At 36.2% G+C, this 22,761-nt stretch overlaps 1 protein-coding gene and 1 pseudogene across 4 annotated transcripts in view; one reads left to right on the top strand and one right to left on the bottom strand.

Annotated features, from left to right (window-relative positions):
• Positions 1 to 22,761, bottom strand: part of NR6A1 (nuclear receptor subfamily 6 group A member 1) — a 281,543-nt gene that overhangs the window by 169,336 nt on the left and 89,446 nt on the right. The gene's annotated exons all lie outside the window — the stretch shown is intronic.
• LOC141505623 (cAMP-dependent protein kinase inhibitor gamma pseudogene) lies at positions 5,754 to 6,128 on the top strand (annotated as a pseudogene).

The raw sequence follows: 22,761 nt of genomic DNA, 5'->3' as shown, positions 1-22,761 counted from the left end.
AACAAAATATTCCTGATAGGTCTAACTAAGCGATACAGATCAATCCACCCTCCTTCATTCTAGGAGCCCTGCTTCTTTAAATAAAACCCATGCTTTTCAGAATGAGGGAGGTGTGAGGCTAAATAATACCACCATTAAGTCTTATGGAGCCTGCAGATCACTAATCACTCAGGTTCTTTCCCACCCCTAACCCTTATGACAGGTATTATTTAGACACATACCTCCTTCTTTCTGACTCAGATTTTATCTTGATTACATTTTTTTTTGTTTAGTCTACTGTTTTAACCTGTTGAAACATTTTGAATTGTATTCATTCATCTTAATTATATCATTCAATATATTGCCTATTCTTCTGAGATTCATGTTTTCCACATGATGCTTTCATCTAAGTCAGGGCTGTCCAAAATGCAGCTTGCAGATGGCCCATAGTATGATTTTACACAGCCACTCAGTGGGTTAAGTAAATGCTTTAGTAAAAGTCATTAAAATGGCAAATCAAAATATACTGTCTATTGTTTCAATAAAAATTTTTTACAAGTAAGGTTGGGCAGCCCTGATCTAGGTTACTGATTAAAAAAATATTAAGCAGCGTAAGGCCAAGGAAAGCACCCTGGACCAATCCCCTAAAGCATTTCCTCCACAGTAATACAGATTCAGTAAAAATAGTCACTTTGAATTGAATTATTCAAGTTGTTCCAAATATCCCTAATCACATTTCACTATATCATCCCCAAAGATTTCAAAGACATAGGAAGGGAGAAAGGGAAGAAAGAAGGGAGAGGGAAAGAAGGAAAGAAAGAAAGTTAAGGAAAGAAGGGAGAAGGTTGGAAAGAAGAAACAATAGTTTATTGTCTACTATGTGCCGGTCACTGTTGCTGATTAAGAGACTTTGTCAAATGTCTTGCAAAATCTAGGTATCCTGGGTCATTTATATTTTACCCTTTCATGAGCAAAATAATACTGTCAAAGAAAACAAATAAAGTTATTGGTCATGACCTGTTCTGGACAAATGCTGGCTCTTGGAGAGCACCATATTCCTTTCTAATGTTTATAAACCATTCAATTAACACACTGTAGAATTTTGCCAGAGAAAAGAAAACTTACTAGTCTGAAGATTCCACAATTGAGATATTTAACCTAATATAAAATAATAAAAATAATCATCATCTTTAGAGGCAAGAATATAATTGGGGAAGTCAATATTAGAGAACATGAAGAACAATAAAATACTTTGAACATGGACATAATTCTTATTTCTACCTGCTTGATGACATAGCTAACTTAACAAGTGATAAGTTTGAAAATCACTTTTTGTTCCTGGTAGAAGAGGGGTCTATAAATATGAAGTCTGATTGTTGATTTGAACCAATGTTCATAGTTTTGATATTATTTGTGTAATTTTGGTCAAATAAAACAAATTGCACTAAGCAAAATAAACATTTATTACTCTAATGGATTTATGTAACTTAGTTGTTTGTCTGTCATGCTCGAAGACTAAAATTTATCATTATGTGGGAGTCAAGATACAAAGTATCTGACTATGTCTGACCAAACCAAAATGGTGGACTTGGAAGGATCTACCACATGTCGGGTACAAACAGTACACAAAAACATTTGGCATGAGGACATCTTTAAATTTATGTATTCCATATTTCTTTTGAGCTATTGCAATTCTACTTTGCTGTTAAAGCACAGCTCCTTCTGTGATGCAGACATACTATGTGGAGTGGTCCTATGCTAATGTCTCCCATGTCTCTCCCATGTTCTTCAGAGGAAATGAACTACTTAAATTACCTACCTCAGACGATTCTTATAAGAAAAGTACTCTTTAAACTATAAAGTGGAATGAAATCTATTATTATGGATGTTTTTCATCTTGATAATGTGAATTCCTTAAGGAAAGACAATATGCAAACACTGAATAATACTTGAAAAATCCTTTAAATTAATCCTCTATTAATACTAAAACTAGTTGTGTAAATATGGTTCTACTTGATACATAATTATGGGAACCATTGTAATTCATTGTCTCTTTCTACAAAATGTGCTTTTCTTTTTTCTTTTAGGGTTTTTTTTTGCAAGGCAATAGGGTTAAGTGGCTTGCCCAAGGCCACACAGCTATGTAATTATTAAGTGTCTGAGGCCAGATTTGAACTCAGGTACTCCTGACTCCAGGGCTGGTACTCTATCTACTGCACCACCTAGTCGCCCCAAAATGTGCTTTTCTTAAAAAAAATAAACAAAAAAATCCCTCAAGTGATCTTCATTTTATCCAAAAAGTACAAAGTCAAATAAGTAAAAGCAGCATGTGGAATAAACATAGAACAATGGATTTGCCGTCATATAGAATTAAGGTGGAATCCCAGCTCTCATTTTCATATCTATGTAGCCTCATCTATATTGAAGAAGACAGCCTACATAATCAATAAGGCCCATTTCAATTCTTAACCCTCTCTTCTAACACTATATCCTAAGATCTTATTTTACTACCACTTGGTATTAAAATATGCTAATTAATTATTTAAACTGAGAAGAATATTCACTGTAGACTCCATTTTTTGGCATAGAAAATTTCTCCTGGACACTCCAGTTAACTGAATTATTTGAATATCAAAATTTGGAAATATGGTCCTAATTACATAACTAGTATAGAACTAAAAACAGCTGGATTCTGCTGGGAAAAGGGGGATTTATACCACCAACATCATCTTAGTACAATATCTTGAAATAGCATTCACCATAGAAGCTTTAGTTAATCTCATGCTTTGCAATAATTTATAAGAACTTAATATTCAAAAAATTCTGTCTTTAAAACCAATTCCTATACAATCTTCTAGATTATTTTAAACTTCAGAAAAAATTCAAGTAAGGGAAAACTTTCCAGTGCATTTATCTTAGGGCTCAATTCAGGACATTACTTTTTCACTTTAATTTTTTGTTCTACTCTAATGTGTATAACCAGAACACTAATTCCTCAATTTTGGTGTTCAACTTGGAATTACCCAGAATATTTGGTAGAAATAGCTACTAAATTCAATAAGCAACGGAAATAGAACAGATCAGAAGAAAGAGCATTGAATATGTAGTCAGAAGATCTGGGATCAAGTCTTGGCTTTGACAATTAAACAGTAATCTTAGTCACTTCAAGCCTCTGAGCTTTTTATTTTCTCTTTTATAAAGTGGAGATAATCTGAACTAACTAAAGCCTAAGGGGAAGTATAATGATCTAATGAGATGAGTAAAAACTACATAAAACTTAGCCATTCTTATTTTTGGAATATCTACTGTGTATTTAGGATATACAGGCTGAAATACAAAAATGAAGAAACAGTGCTTTCTTTTAAAGAAGCCACGATCCAATATTGCAAAAATATGGGCACACTTCTAAATTAACAGTTTAATGAGGCAGCATATAGTCCACTAAGAAGGAGGCTGAATTTGGAAAGAGGAGACAGATCTTCCTTTAAATCTACCACTTCCTAGCTACATAGCTATGAATAAATCACAAGTTCTTTGACCTTCAATAGTTTCTCCATTGATAAAAATTAAAATGCTACTTTTACTATCTTCCTTTACCAGCACTGTTGCAAGAAAAGCATTTTGTATGTTTGCAAGAGAAGTTAGTGATATAGTATAGCAAACTAGAAAGGGAGTTCAAGCCCTACATAGAACTTATATTCCAATTTCAATCTGTTACTAAGACTTCTGTGGTCTTGGGTAGTCACTTCAATCTTGAGGACAATTTCAATATTAAGCAAGTTACAATAAAAACTATTCAAAATCTAAATCTTTAGAGCCTACAATAGTGGGCAAAATCAAGTTACCACATGGGAGTCACTCTCACAGAAACAGAGTTGGGCCCAGTTGACCAGTCTTATAGCTTCCTACAAAGTTAGAACTTCCCTGTAGTTTGGGGCATGGATAGAATTAGGATAAGAAGGGGTGGCTAGGTGGCACAGTGGATAAATCACCGGCCTTGGAGTCAGGAGTACCTGGGTTCAAATCCAGTCTCAGACACTTAATAATTACCTAGCTGTGTGGCCTTGATCAAGCCACTTAACCCCACTTGCCTTGCAAAAACCTTAAAAAAAAAAAAAAGAATTAGGATAAGATGTGGGAAAAAATTCTCTAATAGAAACCAGACTGAAAAAAAATGGGACAAGGAGTCAACAAAGTACTTTTTCTTTTAGGTTTTTGCAAGGCAAATGGGGTTAAGTGGCTTGCCCAGGGCCACACAGCTAGGTAATTATTAAGGTCGAATTTGAACTCAGGTACTCCTGACTCCCGGCCTGGTGTTCTATCCACTATGCCACCTAGCGGCCCCAAGAGAGTATTTTTGTAGAAAAATTATACTGCTATAACCAATGCTATATTGGGTTTGTTTTGTTTACAATAAATACCAGTCTATGAAAAAAAGCATAAAAGAGATTCAAAAAGGGACAGCTTAAATAGTACATGAGCCAGGAGGCCTTGACAATCTTAATACTTACTTAGCTTTCTGACCATGGGCAAGTTACTTAACCCCATTCCCTTGCAAAAAAAAAAAAAGGGGAGGGGTTCAAAATGAAGTCTGAAATATTCTTTAGACATTACCATGATTAATTCCTATACCATTTGCAAAGCAACATAAAACTAAATGTGTAGGTTACTCTTCTGTTTAAGTTTATTTAGCAGAACAAAGAGGATTTAAGCTCACAGGATCATAGAATTTGGAGCTGAAATTTTTGAAGTAGCATGGTATGGTAGAAAAAAAGCCTTGAAGGAAGGCAATTAGAGGAGAATATATAATCTATCTACATATAGAAAGATTTCCCATCTACCCATCTATCTATAGGTACTAGGGGGGAAGGGAGGCAAAGGCATAGAAGCAGAGTTGAGATGTGAAAGAACTGCAAATAGACACTGTATCTGGATTCCAGAATGATGTTTGTCCTTTGTTCTCAGAGAAGACCACGTCACCAAGGAAGGTGATGCCATGACAAACACATGAATTGGATTTCAGGGAGGGGGTGCTGTGCTAAGTCACCAGCTTCACTTTTTCCCTCTGGAGCCATGTGAGTCCAGTGGTCAGATATGAATTAAGTCATCTGGAGATGGCCCTGGATGTAAGGCAATCAGGGTTAAGTGACTTGCCTACGTTCTTTCTACATAATTAGTAAGTATCAAGTATCTGAGACAGAATTCAAACTACCAATCCTCCTGTCCACAAGGTCCATGCTCTATCTACTGTGCCACCTAGCTGCCCTATGATTGTAAAATACAGAGAAAATGGACTAAGGTAGAAGACCAGAAAGGTGGGAAAGGGCCAGGTTAAAAAGAATTTTAAATACCAAACAAGCAGCTTTATATTTGATTCTGGATATAAGGTGGAACTATTGGAGCTCACTAGGGGTGGGAGTGGTGTTCAGAGTTGTGAAGGTATGAAAGGAAAAGATTTGGCCATGTACTTTAAGAAGTGAGGAATTAAGTATGACATTGAGGTTTTTAATTCTGTTCTGCTCCAACTTTTAGTAAGTCACAAGGTCTCTCTGGGTCCTAGTTTACTTATTTGTAATATAAGGATAGTCTTTCCTACTATAGGGGATGTCTAGGATCCTTTTCGGCTATAAATCTATAGATCCTATGATGAAAAGCATACATTAATATTAAAGCTACAAAAAATCTCAAAAATATAGAATGATAGGATGCTGTGAGCTGGAGGCGGCAGAGAGGGCGGGCGCCTGCTGAGCGTGGGGTTGGGAGGCTCTGCCGGGGGACACCCTGAGCACCTTCGGGGGTTGTCTATAGTAGTGAGTCAGGCTGAAAATCTGAAGACATGTTGGGAAGAGAAGAAAACTAAACCAGCCCTGCTCAGCTATGCAAGAGGCATGATGGAGGTTGAATCCTCATACACAGACTTCATCTCCTGTGACAGAACAGGCCGTAGGAATGCTGTCCCTGACATTCAGGATGACTCGGCGGCAGTGAGTGTGAGGAAGCTGACGGGGAACATGGGGGGGGGGGGGGGGGCGCTAGCGCTGGAAGGAGCCGAAGGGCAAGCAAAGATAAGCACATCAGACAAGAAGGAAGGTGGTACCAGACCTGAAGGGAATGAGGAGACTGCCACATCCTGAGTGCAGTGTCTGAAGGAAGGAGCAGCCAACCTGTGCTGCCCAAGAGGCAAACTTTGCAGCATTCTCTCTGAGGACTACTCCCCCCCCCCCCACCGTCAGTAACTCTTTTGGGCACAGCAGCTGTGTGGGCATCCCCAGACTTTCCTTGTCCTCTAGTTTGCCCCCCCCCCCCAACACACACAGAGGAAGTCTCTGGAAGCAGGTGTGCCCTGTTACAGGGACCTCTGACTGAGGCTAGTCTCCAGAGGTGCCTTAAGAGGCCTGCTCTAGCCTTGGGAAACCCTGTGGTTTTGCCTGGCATGACCTCCCCTATTCTATTATTGGCAGTTCAAAATGTCATTTATTTGACTTACACCTGTGGGGTGGGAATAGGGAGGTACCACCTGCTCCCTTCCTCTGGAGAACAGATAGAAGCCAGGTCCCCTCCCATTTTCTCTTAAGGGAAATTTATCAGGCCTCATCCCTCACAGTGGCCCATTCAACCCACTTCATTAAATTTCTTGAGTGCCTATACTGCGCAGGGCTCTGAAGGAAGCCAAAAGATGACTTTAGGAAGTACCCTATCCTCAGGGCTGCTCACTGCTTCATCTCTGACCCTCAGGATCAAGGGAGAGATCCTTCCCAAACCCTCTGGAGTCATTCCTTTTCATTCTTTAAACTTTGACTTTAAATATTATCCACTTTTGTGGGGGAGAGGGGTAAGGAGGGAGGAAAAGACAGTGAGACACCTGCCTGGGGAGGAGGCAGTGGGGAATTAGAGCGGTGTTTTAATTCCTTTGAACTCTTTGACTTGTGTAGGTCAGAGGGAATGATTCCTGAAGTTTTCCAGAACCCTTCTTAAGGGAATCATCTTATTCCCCAATTTTACTAAGTTGTGTCTCCTTTCTAAAAAAGATACTTGATGCCTACCACTTGGAAAATAAATTCAAACCTTTGGTGTGGAAAAAAATATACAGAATGATAAAAAAGAAAGAATCCCAGAGCTGGAAGGGAATTTAAGAGGGGGGGGAGCCAAATCTAACCTTCCACTTTTATAGGTAAGGAGACAAAAGTCCAGAGAGGGAAGTGATTTGCTCAAGAGAAAAAATTGAATAAATAAGTAGTATAAGCAGTATTCAATGCTTTTTTCCTACTACAATATACTTTTCGCCCAATTAACTGGTATTTCAAGGATCTGTTAAAGATTTCATCTTTATAAGAAGTTCCTGATGACACACATATCCTTTTCCCTCTCCTCCTTTCACCATACCCTATGGTAGATTGGGATTTAGGAGTGTTATACTCAGCCACCTCTAGTCCTCAAAAAAAAAAAAAGGGCACTATTTGCCATCTTTATGCCATATTAACATGCATGTTTAACATTTCTAAAGTTTAGCAAAAATAAAATCTTTAATTGATAGTTCAAGCAAAGAAAATAATCTGACTTTAGAAAATTTAATATACTTTAACACCAACTTTCATGTTGCTTAAAGTATTCTGAAGATAAAGGAATTCTATCTATCTATATTAGTCAAAGTCCCTTTCAAAAATCCTGAATGGGACAAAGATCTTACTGATATGTAAAGAAAGTTCAAGTCAGTTTATTACCACTTCTGGTTGGCGAATATACTGTATGGGCTTTATTACAGAAAATTAAAAGATAGAATAGTAGAACAAGAATTTCCCTTAGAAAGTGGAATGTTAAAAAGGAGGTAATAAATATCTAATAATTACTTGCTAAGTTCTAAACACTTCTAAGTAAGCCTTAGGGGTGCAAAAAAAAAGCAAAAAGATAGTCTTTACTCTTAAAAAGCTCTCAATTTAATAGGGGAGACAAGTAGACAAATATGTATAAACAGAATATATATATATATATATATATATATACACACACACACATACATACATGCCAAAATATGTGCATACCAAACAAGTAGGAAATAAATAAGAGAGATAAGGGACTACAATCAAGATGGACTGGGAAAGACTTCCCATAAAAGATAGAATTTTAATTAGAACTTGAAGTCACAGAAGGAGTAGGCAGGGATGAGGAGAGAGGGCATTATAGGCAGAAAAAATGCCCAGGATGGAGATATGAGTGAAATGGTCATCAGACCTGTGTTTTAGGAAAATCACTTTAGTGGCTTAATGGAGGATGGATTAAGTAGAGAGACTAGAGACAGACAGGTCTACATTAACAGACTATCACAGTAGCTGCATTCATTTAGAGGGGTAGTGTCAGAGGAGAGAAGAGGGTGTATTTGAGAAATGTAGCAAAAGTGAAATGGGCAGGCTCATATTTAATTTGAGGGCTGAGGAATTCAAGCTGAGTCCTTAGGTTGGGAGTCTGAGAGTCTCAAAAGACAGTGATGCCCTCAAGGTAATAGGGAAGGAAGAAGGTGGGGAGGATTTGGGGGAAAAGATAGGAGTTTGTTTTGAATGTGCTGAATTTAAGATGTGTATTGGACAATCAGCTGAAGGTGTAAGATGGAGGTCAGCACAAAAGAAGTAGCTTTGAGAATCATCAGCATGAAGAATTACTCCATGGGAGCAGATGAGATTACCAAATGAGGTGGTATAGAAGAACAGAGTAAAATATAAAATATTATAGTTGTGGAGTCCTACAAGAAGATCAAGTCCAACTTTTTGATTTTACAAATGAGGTAACCAATGGGGCAGCTAGGTGGCATAATGGATAAAGCACCAGCCCTGGAGTCAGGAGTACCTGGGTTCAAATCCGGTGTTAGACACTTAGTAATTACCTAGCTGTGTGGCCTTGGGCAAGCCACTTAACCCCTTTTGCCTCAAAAAAAACCTAAAACAAAACAAAACAGAACACAAATGAGGTAACCAATGCCTGAAGGGGCAAGTGACTTTCCAAAAGTCCTATAGCTACTAAGGGGGGGGGGGGTATTTAGAGCTAGAATTCAAACTCATATTTCTCAGTGGTCTTTCTATGATACCACTACTGCTCCAACTTAAGTCACTAACAAAAATGTATTATCACTTTCTGTTGATCATCCTCCAATTTTTAGATAATCAATGGCGGCAAGAACATGGCCATAAGCTATTAACATGAAAGAGAAGTTATGAATAACTATGTTGACAAAGCAATCTAAATCCTTATTTCAAAGGCTTACCCAAAATTAGTATCTGCCATGTAAAAACAGCAGCTTTGACAAACTCTACTGGAGCTGAACAAACCAAATTAATAAAGGGACTATAATAAACATTTTCATCTCACATCAATTTGAAATCTTAATAGAGATGCAGGGGAGCCATCCTGCCATTAAGGAAATAAGATGTCTTTAAATTGTAAATGGGCTGGGCTCACAATAACCCATTATTCAGATCAAAGGTTAACTAATAGTAGATGCCAAGATATGATTAAGAATAACTGAATGTGCAGTAGAGGTATGATTCAAAAAGAATACGCAAGGACAGACATGCAGTGAAAGTTATGACATGCCTCTTTTATTTGTTGTCTCAATATATTAACAGTAAAGGTAAGGGTATGAGGGGGGTTAGAATCCATCCTACCACCATAAGTAAGTGACTAGTTATTAAGTATAGGAAGTTATTAAGTAATGAAGTGAATCAAGTACCAGGTCTGAAGTTAACAAGTCTCATCTTCTGTCAAATCTGGCCTGACATTTCCTAGCTATACGAACCTGGGCAAGTCACTTTTCTGATATTATATTTTAGATAGGGAAAGAAATATTAGAGACTGATCTGGTTTTCTCATTTATATATGAGAAAAGAGCCCATCCAGTCAGGTTAAAGGAATTGCCCACAGCTAGCCAATAAGCAGTAAAGCTGGCTTTAAAACACATCTGCAGATTCTAAATCCTTTTGTTTTTTGGGGGTTGTTTTTTTTTAATAAAAGAATAAGATAAAAAAAATTAAAAAAAGAATAAGATACCAGTTAGTAAGGATCAAAAGAAAGAAGGAAACAAGCAATTCAACTTGGGTTTCTACAGTATTTTATCCTACAAATGAGAAAGGTCAGCAAGTATACCAGAAACACTAAGTCTAGCTTCAGGTTCAAAGGATCACAAATTTAGAGTTGGAAAAAAATCTTATAAAATATCACCTATTGCAGCTAACTTAACCAAAGAGGAGGCTCAGAGATAGAAAATGAGTTTTCTAAATGACATAACTAGTAATTAGCATAGCTAAGTATACTTTCCAACCATGAAATGCTAACTCATTAAAAGTCCATGTTCATTTTCAAAAGACATTATCTCTGGTCAAAATTCTCATTTTATAGCCTAAAAAAAGCAGTTTATAACAGAATTCAAATTCACCTAAGATCATAGGCTTCACAGAGAAGGAAAAGACCATAGACAGTAACTAGGCCAACTCTTGCATTTTACATATAAGAAAATCAGATCCAGAGAGATAGTACAATTAGCAAGAAGAAAAATTAGTATTCAAATCCAGGTTTTCTGACTATATATAATGTTCCTACCATACACAATGTTTCCAAACAAATCTTTATTTGTGTTGTTCATTCATTTCTGAATCCATCTGGAATTTTCTTGGCAAAGATACCAGAATTCAGTTTACCATTTCCTTCTCCAAATCTTTTGACTGGATAAGGAAAGTGAGACAAACAGGGTCAAAGTTACTTGTCCAGTCCAGGGTCACACAGCTTGTGTCTGAGTCTAGATTTGATCTCAGGTCTTTCTGACTCCAGGCCTGACACTCTAACCATTGTATCACCACTCTTTTAAGACAAATGTTTATGTGTACTATAATTATAATGTCCAAGGAACCACACTTAATGCTAGATGCTCAAATAAATAAAAAGCCTGAGCCCTGCCCTCAAGGATCTTATATTAGGAGAAAGAATACATATTCAAATATAATTATAATACAAATTAGATTATTTAGTTTTTAATTTAAATTTTATTTTAGGGTAAGAGCTCAAGAGTTAATGTGGGATATGTTTTCTCTTCACTGACTATCAAGGTCAATCAGGAATGATGTCTGGCTAGAATAATCAGAGCAGACTAAAAAGTCATATCAAAAATTAGAACTCTGTGTAGGTCTTTTGTTATTGTGACCTAAATTTGTGACCTAGAATTTGCTTAATTTTATCAATTTAGCTTCCCTACATAGTCCTGTATCATTATAAAAAAAAGGCGGGGGAAAGCATTTTTCTTTAGTTAATAACTTCCTACTAAGTCATCCATAAATATTTATCAGTATCAAAAATTATAATATTATCTAAAATACCTAAATTATAACCATGATCAACACAATGACCAGTCTCTGATCAACAAAATGACCAACCACCATTTCAGAGGACTCATAATGAAATACTACTCAACTCAGATAAAGAGGTGATGAATTCAGGATGAAGATTGGAGTTTTTCTTTTCTCTTTTTTTTGACATGACAAATGTGGGAATGTTTTGCTTGATTACATGTGTTTGTGATGGATTTTGAGTTTGCTCATGTTGAGGGAAAGAATGAATATCAGAAAATAAAATAAAGTGAATTTTAAAAAATAAACTATATTTCAATTGTTATGTAGAATGAATATAGAATAAAAGTCTGTTAAGAGTTGGGAGGGGTCTCTCCCCTCCCAAAAATCCTTTATTCCAATTCCCTAATTTAACAGATGAGGAAACTGAAGTCTGACTACTTCTGTAATTCTGTAAATCAGTCGTAGACATATTTTTAAAAGGACATCAACAATTGAACACATCCAAAGAAAAGTAATCAAGACAGTGAAAGAACTGGACAACGGACTGTATATGAAGACTGGTTAAAGCATCTGGGCATATTTAACCTGGAGAGAAAACTTAAGGAGATGATTACTGTCTTCAAGTATTTGAAACACAGGGCCAGAAAACAATAGGTACTTATACTCTGTATGGCAAAGTAGGAAAACAGACCCAGAGACATTATTGACTTGCCCATGGTACTACAGGTAGTAAGCATCAAAGACAAGATTTTAACCCCAAATGTCCTCCAATTCCAAAACCAGAACTTCTTAAAAGGAGCATGGACTTAAGAGCTGGAAATGAAAAAGAAATGAGGTAATTTATTCCAAACTCCTTGTTTTACAGATGAAGAAACTGAGGCTCAGAAAGGTGGACTTGCCAAGGTCCTTCAGATAATATGAAAGAGTCAGAATTTCAATCTCACTCCTCTGACTTTAAGTCTAACGATCTTTTCATCTAGCTGCCTTCTCAAGTATAACCCAAGGAGCAAATGTTTATCTCAGCATCACCAGCATTCGCTTACAAGTAATGCTGACTAGAAGAAAGCATCTTTTATTTCCCACAGAATAATAACTCATCAGACCACAAAAGTATGTCACATCTTCAAGGTTTTCTCTCATATCCAAGCCTTATGAAATGGATTCCTCCTTTCCAAAATATAACATTGCAGGTTTCCTACAGATTTGTTCCATAACATAGTATAACAAAGTAAAAAATTTCCATTTTTGATCTCAGGATATTAATTCAGAATGATAAAAGCTCTATTTTTGGTAAACCACCTCAACATTTCTATTGTATTAATGAAGTAAGGTTTGTAGAAAGGCAATGTGGTACAACAGTAGCAAAAAGTGAGATCAGAAGACCTAAGTTTGGTCCTAATTCTTTCACTTGGGCAGCTAGGAGCACTGACCGTAGGACTCAAGATGAGAGAGTTCAAATCTGACCTCAGACTCTTGACACTTACTAGCTGTGTGACCTTGGACAAGTTACTTAATCCTGATTGCCTCCAGGACCATCTTCAGTCATCTTGTTTCATACCTGGCCATCTGGTCACTGAGCTAGATGGCTCGAGAGAAAGTGAAGTTGGCAACTTAGCACAACACTCCCTCACTCAAATCCAATTCATGTGTTTGTCAAAGAATCACCTCCCTGATGATATGGCCTTCTTTGAGAATGAAGGGCAAATATCATCACCACTTACTAGTCAAGCTCTATGACCTTAAGCAAGTTGTCTCTCTGGGCCTCAGTTTCCCCATGTATAAAAGAAGACAGCTAGATCAGAAAAATCATTAAATCTCCTTCCAAATCAGACATTTTTTTGTTCCAGCATCTAAGTCTCCATTCCAAGGCCCTTTTCAGTTCTGATAACCTGTTCTATATTCTACATCTCTTCAAGCTCTCTTAATCTTCATTTTCTTCCTTTGTTAAATATTTACATTACCGACTATACTGGACTATTATTAGAAAAACATTATGGAGAAAGCCTGAAAATAATAGAAAGAACAATGGACTTTGAAGACCAAAGTCAAGAGGCTCAGACTCTACCACTGCCACTTACCAGTGTCATGATTTTTGGACAACTCACTCACCTTACCTATAAAGGGGAATAATAACTATATCCTGCAAAGAATTATAAGAAAATTGTTTTGTAAACTCCAGATGTTCAGTCTTACACTGTCACTGTCTCCTCTTCATGTGATTTCTCTTGATGGTCCTTTAATCCCATGAATTTAATTATTGCCTCTATAATAATAATAATTCTCAGTTCTATTTATTCAGCTCTCACTTCTCTCCTCTGGATCAGGTGTATCCAACACAGGGGCCTTCCATTTGTTTTTGAGCTCACTGATAGAATGAATTGGATTGTATTCATAAATGGGTATTGAATTCTGTTTGCTGCTTTTTTCATCCTATACAAAAAAGCTAAAAGGTTAGAAACCCCTGCTACTACACACATTCATAACCATCTCTTAGACATAATGAACTGTATATCCCTACTCAACATGTCCAAAGCTAAAATCATTCACTTTCCTCCAAAGGGCTCCTCTCTTACTAACTTCTCTATTACTTCCAGGGAACCAAAATCACCTTGTTCATCCAAGTTCACAATTCAGGTGTCACTAAATTCCTCAATCTCTCTTGCCCCCTCCTGTCCAATTTATTGCCAAGTCTTATCAATTCTTTTTTTCTTCTTAGTTTTTGCAAGGCAACAGGGTTAAGTGGCTTGCCCAAGGCCACACAGCTAGGTAATTATTACTAAATGTCTGAAGCTGGAGTTGAACTCAGATACTCCTTACTCCAGGGCCAGTGCTCTTGTCTGCTGTGCCACCTAGCCACCCTCAAGTCTTACCAATTCTATGCCACAATTCTCATCTATTACTCCTTCCTTGAATTGATACTTACACAACTCTGGTATAGATTCTTACCACCTTATTCCTGAACTATTTTAGTAGACCCTGCCTCAAGTCTCTCCCCATTCATTTATCTTTCACTTAGCTGTCAATCTGATCTTCCTAAAGTGTAGCCTTTCCACCACTATGAACTGTGAGTGACCATACTCTCTCACCCTGTACAATTCTTATTTGTATCTTTGAAATATCCTCCATAGAAGATTTACTCAATATCGTAGAAAGATTTCACTGGTTTGTTTTTTCATATTTCATAGATACCAATGCATCAGTGAGGCTCTCTCTATATATGAGAAAGAGCCATCTCTTTTTTTGAGTCATACATATCCTCATAATGACTTTTATAGTATTTCTCATCCACGAGTCATCATTGGTGATATACTACAATAATATCCACCAAGCGTTTTTCTATAATACTAATTTTAAAAAAAAGAGATACCCTTTGGTGACATGCATTTATGTGACAAGCAATTTACCAAATGTGATCCAACTATCCAAATCAGGGCTGAAGCTATTGTCTCTCTGCAATATTTGTCTAAGTTATATGTACTGAGAGTACAACTCACTGAATCTCAATATTTGTTTTTCTTCCATCTTAATTTAGCAATCCACATCATTCAAGGAACTGTTTCTGAACATAAATCTTTTTTGAGAAACACTTATCTAAAATATTCTATGTGAAATACTTAAGATTTTTACAGGAATGGTGGTTCCATTAGGATAGAATTGAAAAGAGCTTAGACTTTTTTACAGGATACCTGAAGAAATTAAAAAGATGCTCAAATTATCAAAATATCACACCCACTTGGTGAAACAGAAATTTTCTTATTAAATCATTCAGTACTGTCTTCAAACTTTTCTTGCATATATATTAAGATACTCCCTTCTTGATTCTCTACCCTAGTATGACTGGAATTGTTGAGAAAAGTTGTTAAGGTGAACAAGTTCTGTGAAGTCCTACCAAGCTTAAAAGGCCTTTAAAATATGGGATCCATGAAAATATTGTCTGTCTCCCAAATGCCAGCTAAGTGCAGAGAAGTTTATTACTATAGGAATGATTAGCTGGTGAAGTAGAGTTCTCCTTATTTCGCCACAGCAACATATTAGCATCTTAAACTAAAAGCATGGAGGAGTGATTTGGGTCTCTGGAGGAATTGATCACTGATCTTTATAAGTATTTAAGTATATGAGTGGCATGTTAAACACCTCCCTTGGATTTCTTTTAACTAAAAGGGACCATCAGAAATGATGTTTGTCCAATAATGAATTTTTTTCTCCCTTTCTACGTTGTATTATAATCTTCAAGACTAAGAATGAAATAATGTCTATGAGAATGTTATCAAAGCATTTACAGCATATTTTCTACCCCTTTACTATTGGATTTTCATTTATATCTTCTATTCATATAGTATACACTGTTCTTGACAACTGTTGGTTAGATGCATATATACTATCAGAAAAAATTTGCTGCAAGTCACTTCTTTTGCAATTTTAAGAGCTCATCTTTGTTGTGAGAGCTCTAGACCATAAGACATATATCATCATCTCAGCTTCCAAACTAATATGAGAAATGATGCAAAAAAGAGATAGGGAACCAGGTTTTTTTAATAAGCATATATTTTGTCTGATTATAGACTTTAAATGTTACAGTTATTAACTTGCCATTTGTAGTCCTTTGAGTGAGTTGAAAAGAGGTGAAAAGACGCTTAGAGATCATTTAGTCAAGTTAAAGAAAAAAGAAAACTGAAGTTTAAGAAATGTTAAGACATTTAACAAAGGTCAAATATAGTTATTAGCAAGTGTCAGAACTTGGCTCTAAACTTCAGTTAGAAGATCATAGATTTAGACCTAAAAGGATCTTCAATTCTTTTTGTTTTATAAATGAGGAAACTAAGGCCCTGAAAAATTAAGTAAGTTGCTGAGAAACACAATTAGTTAAGTATCTTTTAGTCTTCCTGACTCCAAGTCCAGTCCTCTTTCTACTGTATAATTTCTGACTCAAAATTTAGAACCTTTACACTACATCTTGTTATCTATATCTTCTTCTATTCTCTATATCTATTCTTCCCCTTCTACTAGCCTTCTTAGTAGATACTACTGCATCTTCAATTTTTGTCCCTCCCCCAACACAAACCACGATGGGTAAACATTCCATAAAGATGTGCTAAACTGAACAATTCTTAACAAAAATCTAGTTCTGACCATGAGATCCTATTTAAATTCTAGAAAATTTCCAAAATTCTAGAAAAAAATCCTGTGCATCTGCTCAAATAAACCAAAAGCATGTCTCAAAGCACTGGAAAGGAAAAACTGCTATGGGAGATATTTTTTCATTCTCTCCCTTTGACCAGCCTTGTATTTGTTGCCCTCAATATAAAAGTAATAACAAATACCTAAATTTTAAAACCATACTTCAATGCTTCCCAAGACGTACTTTCAATGTTAATTTTCTCCCACAAAGCAAGTTCCATGCTTCCATGCTTCAAACTCAAAATATTTAATTAATTATTTGGGGGGGGGGGGTTCACAGCCTGGAGGTCAGCCCTTTAGTAATGAACCGCCTCTGCACTTAGCTGGCCTATTCCTTGGAAAACTATTTTGCGGCCCTTATCCCTGAAGCCTTTCCAACTTAAGAGTTGGTATGGCCTACCGTGTTGGAATAGCCACTGAGGTTGACTGATACAGTAAAAAGAAAAACAGACTTAGATAATATGTAGGTTCAACCTTTGGCTCAATTACCCACAATTTTATGACTCTGAAAAAGTCACTATGTAGAGCTAAAAAAGAAATGGGTTAGCATAAGGCTTTCTAAAGTTTCTTTCTCTTCCAAATCCCAAGATTCTATATATCCAGGGATTGCTGAGGCATCACAGAATGACTTCAGTTGATCCTGAACCATATTTGGCCATAAAAGTAGGATATTGGGGTTGGGGGGGGCATTTAACATGTTTCATTTACTTCCAAAATGTAGCCCAGGATAACTAGTTCTGACCATTCGCCTGGATTTGATACTCTTTCAGGAAGCTCCAAAAAACAACTAGTTAAAGTATGATGACTACTTTGGCTAGTACTACTGAAAGTTCTGTCAATTAATTCAGTTTTATCATTTGTAGGGCAATGAAGAGAGATGCATAGGCTCAAGTTATCTAATAAGTGAATTGAGAATGCTCCTCAAAACCCTCCAAAGGTAACAGGTTAACTGTTAACAACAGTTAACAGTCCACTGAAAAAAAAAAGTAGTTGCTATGCATTCACTTTTTGGGGGGTTTTTTTGCAAGGCAATGGAGTTAAGTGACTTGCCCAAGGTCATACAGCAAAGTAAGTATTAAGCGTCTGAGGCTGAATTAGCACTCGGGTCCTCTTGACTCCTGGGCCAGTGCTCTATCCACTGCACCAACTAGCTGCCCCTGCATTCACTTTTAAAGAGACAATAAATTCCTTCGATAATACTTCCCATTTTTCTCCTCCCCCTCCCAACTGTCTAAAATAAGAATATGTGGCTATAATTTGTTTCTTAAAGAAGGAAAAAAAATCCATTCAACTGTAGTCTCTGGCAGTTCAACTGTGAGCTTTGGCAGTTGCACTCCAACAAATTCTCACATCATTACGATCTGGTGAAAGCCCCGTTCAGAATTGGAAGTGTTTTCAGGGAGCTTCCCTGAAGGATTTTTTTCAGTTTTAGAAGGTGACTCACAAACAACTGTCCTCCTTCATACCACTAGGAAACATCTCCCAGTCCATTTTTTGTTTTTTAAGAAAGAAAAGGGGGGCAGCTAGGTGGTGTAGTGGATAAAGCACCGGCCCTTGGAGTCAGGAGTACCTTGGGTTCAAATCCGGTCTCAGACACTTAATAATTACCTAGCTGTGTGACCTTGGGCAAGCCACTTAACCCTGTTTGCCTTGCAAAAACCTAAAACAAAAAACAAAAAAAGAAAAGGAAGGGGCTACTGTGTGGTACAGTGGATAAGGGGCAGCTAGGTGGTACAGCGGACAGAGCACTGGCCCTGGAGTCAGTAGGACCTGAGTTCAAATCCAGCCTTAGGTACTTAATAATTACCTAGTTGTGTGACTTTGGGAAAGTCACTCAACCCCATTGCCTTGCAAAAAAAAGAAAAAGAAAAGAAAGAGAAGGATTGATTGCCATGCACTACTATTAATAGTTCTGGATATAAATTCATGGTGTAATGGAGAAAGCTCAGTACTTGGAGTCAAGGAATCTGAGCTCAAATCTCAACCCTGCATCTTAATACACACACACACACACACACACACGTATATGTATACGTATATGTATGTGTTTCCAGAATAAGTAACTTCTCTAGACCTGTTTTCTCATCTTTTTCTTTTTTAGGAGAGGGGAAAACAAGGTTTAACTAGAAGATCTCTGAAGATACTTTTCTATTCTAACTTTATAATGATTTCAAGGATATCTATTTTGGAAACATTAATTCCATCAACTAACCTTCTCATATTTATATTTGAGGAAATGAAGAGCCAGAGAAGTTACCTTCCTGAGGATTACACAAATACTAAGAAGCAAAGATAGAATGAAAACCCAGTCCCACTGATTTCCCACTTCAGTGTTCTTTCTGTAATTAAAAGGGATTTTTCCCCCAAGAGAAACCTTTAACATCAAAGAAACTGTGTGCATAGGTAGTAGGGAAGCTTAAAAATAGATAACAGACCTTATTAGATAAGAACTCTTACAAGATAAAAACCAGCTCTATACTGTAGTGTATGACTGATGATAATAAAAAATCTCTATCACATTGTTTTAAATAATTGAAGAGTTAGTACCACAGTACTTCTCAGTGGAATCAAAGACCACTTAGTGATCATAGGCAAGTAATTTTCCTGCTCTGGACCTTCTCTCTAAAATTAGTAGTGAATTAGATTAACTTTAAGGCTCCTCCTATGTCTAAAATTCTATGCTACCAAAAAAAAAAAAAAAAACTCAAGAAACTGGCTTAACCACTGACAGCCAAACTCAGTGTGAAAGGTGGGTGACATCTTTGAGATTTAGTAGCTTTTGTCCTATGCAAGCTAACCCACCAGTTGATTATCCTTCTATGTCACTTTCATCATCACTCCTGACAATGGTAACCATTAGTGTCCAAATTCCATTCTTTTAAAGTCTAAAACATATCAGTCTTTGTCCCTTGTGCCCTTCCTGTATGTCAACACTTGAAGCTCTTTCTCAATTCCTTCATCCTTGTCAGAAAAACCTAAAAGGCACATAGCTATTGATATCATTGCCTGGCTAGATACTTGGCAGGGAGCCCAAGATGAAATGTATTTGTATGCTCCTAATAGGCATTATAATTATTTCCCCAGTCTCACTAACAATTAAAACAAATCCCTCCCAGAAGATAGTCCAAAATTTCTCACATCTCTTATTTCCATTGTTAATAACCCATGATTATGAAGCATTTCAAATGTGACTTCACCCAATAAAAGTTAAAGCCATCATGTTGGACAACTCCCAGCTTTTTACATTTCTTATTAAAGACATTTTTAAGACAATAGTTCATGTTGATGGACCTACTAAAGGTTTGCATTCATGGTTACATCGTAGGGGAAAAGAATAGAGGGAAAGGAGAGAAAATGCTATATACCTTAGAATAAGGAATATTAATGCTGTAGAAACTTTTTTTTTGTTTTCAAAAGGCAATGGGATTAAGTGACTTGCCCAAGGTCACACAGCTAGGTAATTATTAAGTGTCTGAGGCCAGAACTGAATTCAGGTCCTCCTAACTCCAGGGCCAGTGCTCCATCCACTGTGCAACCTAGCTGCCCTGTAAAAACTCTTAAAATAAAGAATATTAGAGCAGAAGGTTTAAAATATAGAATATTATAACCCAGACTATCTATAAGGCACTTCCTGAATTAAGATAGTTGATTAAGATAGCATTCATTTGCAAAGCAATACACACACATGTGTGCACACACACACGTGTACACACACACACACACGTGTACACACACACGGTATGTGACCATGGGCAAGTTATTTAATCCCTCAATGTCCCAGTCAAATAAGTCTTAACTTTAGAAAGATAATAGTGGCTGACAAAGTGCTCATCTATAGCAAAGGAATTCTTCTGAATTGATCAAATCAAAGATCAGCTCCATCCTCATCATAAAAACCACCCCTTCATACACAGTGCAGGTTTGATATTGTTAGAGAGATTTAATGGTAAGGAAACTAATTCAGAAAGAAATGACTTGGTAGGAATCACAAAGCTGGTCTATGGCAAAATAAGCCTTAAGACTCCAAGTCTAGTTATAATTCCATAAACACTGTGGTAAAACTTTCTAGATCACGTTAAATTTGTCTTTTCTTGCATTTTGTAATGAATAACTATTTGTACCAAAATATTTTTAACATCTCTTTTTGTGGTTGCTAAACAGCCTTTTTGTGGTGAAAACAGCCTTAGGTGCTAGAAAAAGCTATTTTCATCAAGATTTTTTAAAATTATAACTAAAGATAATTTAGAATCAACATTTTCAACTGAAGTCAAAATGCTAATGTTTAAAATACATGCCTATAATTTACATAGGCAGGTGTAAACCTCTAAGAACAATTATCAAGTTTACTTAAGTATACAGTACTCAGAATTAACTTTTCATCTGATAGATTAAAGACAAGAAATGTCTCTTTTGTTATATTTAAAGTGAAATATTAAATATTCCTTGATCCCTGTTCTTGCATATTTCATTAATTAGCTATAAGAAACACAACCTGTTTAAGACTTTTGAACAGAGTTCATTTCACGTCCTTTAATAAAATTCAGCACTCTTGCCATCCCTCACTTAAAAATAAAAATTTCAGGGGCGGCTAGGTGGTGCAGTAGATAGAGTACCAGCCCTGGAGTCAGGAGTACCTGAGTTCAAATCGGCCTCAGACACTTAATAATTACCTAGCTGTGTGGCCTTGGGCAAGCCACTTAACCCTGTTTGCCTTGCAAAAACCTAAAAAAAAAATTACCAGGAAATGTATCATATTAAGCTCTTCTGGTTGTTTACTTTGTTTTATTTTAAGCTTTTAAAGGTTCTAGGTAAAGAACATCCCACATTATATACCAAGATAAGGTCAAATGGGCATATGATTTACACATAAAGGATGAAACCCTAAGCAAATAATACAGAAAGAATGGAATAGTTTATCAGTCAGACTTATGACTAAGGGAAGAATTTAGGACCAAGGAAGATAAAGAGGGCATCATAAAATGTACAACAGAAACCAAAATTATAAGGAAAACAGAAAACGAGGGAGGGTATTGGAGCAAATATGTGTGAAAGAGATCTTATTTCTCAAATATATAGAGAATAGAATCAAATTTATAAAAATACAAGTCATTCCTCAATTGACAAATGGTCAAAAGGTGTGACTTACAGGCAATTTTCAGAAAAAGAAACGAAAGCATCTATAGTTATCAGAAAAAAATGCTCTAAATCACTGCTGATTAGATAAATGCATATTAAAACAACTTTGAAGTACCAACTCATACCTATCAGATTGGCTAAAATGACAAAAAAGAAAAATGCTGAATGTTTGGAGGGGATGTGGGAAAGTTAGCTCAGTAATGTAATATACTATTGATGGAGTTGTGAACTGATCCAACCACTCTGGAGAACAATCTGGAAACTGCCAAAAGAGCTATAAAACTTTGATTCTGCAATACACTGATAGGTGTGTATCCCAAAGAAAGGGAAAAGGACCTATTTGTATTCCCTCAGTTGAGGGAATAGTTAAAAAAGCTATGGTATAGTATTGTAATGGAATATAATTGTGCTATAAGAAATGACAAATAGGATGATCTCAGAGAAACCTGGAAAAGACTTACATGAACTAATGCACAGTTAAATGAATAGAACCAGAAAAAAAATGTATACAGTAATAGAGATGAAGTATATGAATGACTTAGCTATTCTAAGCAATATAATGATCCAAGACATAACAAGGAAAGCATGCTATTTTTCACTTTCATTTTTTCATTTATTTGAATCTTATACAAAGGGACTAATATGGAAATGTTTTACATGATTGCACATAGATAATCTATATCTGATTTCTTACCGTCTCAGGGAAGGGGAAAGGAAGATAGAGAGGGATAGAATTTGGAATTCAAAACTTGTTGAAAACAAGTGGTCTTCAGCTAGAAGGCCGAAATTCAAATCCCTAGTCTTGTAACTATATGCAAGTTATTTCATCTCTATGTCTCAGTTTCTTCATCTGTAAAATAAAAATCATAATACCTACCAAGCTGCAGAGGATTGTTATAAGGCTTTAAAGTGAGCTACCATCAAAGTGCATTTCTCAATATTAAAATTAAACTAATACATAAAAGAATAGTTCAAAATTCACTCTGAACTGGAAGGGATGATAAATTAGATGATTCTTAAAATACTAAATATTACTAAAATTCATAAAATCATTAAATACTGAATTATCTAGAACACGTCACATTAGTGCAAGAAGGAAGATTTCATCTAACCACTACATTTTTTGGAAGAAAAAAAAACT

This window comes from Macrotis lagotis, chromosome 1 (genome assembly GCF_037893015.1).
Source record: "Macrotis lagotis isolate mMagLag1 chromosome 1, bilby.v1.9.chrom.fasta, whole genome shotgun sequence".
In the NCBI taxonomy this organism is placed as follows: domain Eukaryota; kingdom Metazoa; phylum Chordata; class Mammalia; order Peramelemorphia; family Peramelidae; genus Macrotis; species Macrotis lagotis.
This window is presented reverse-complemented; position numbering and strand designations above follow the sequence as displayed.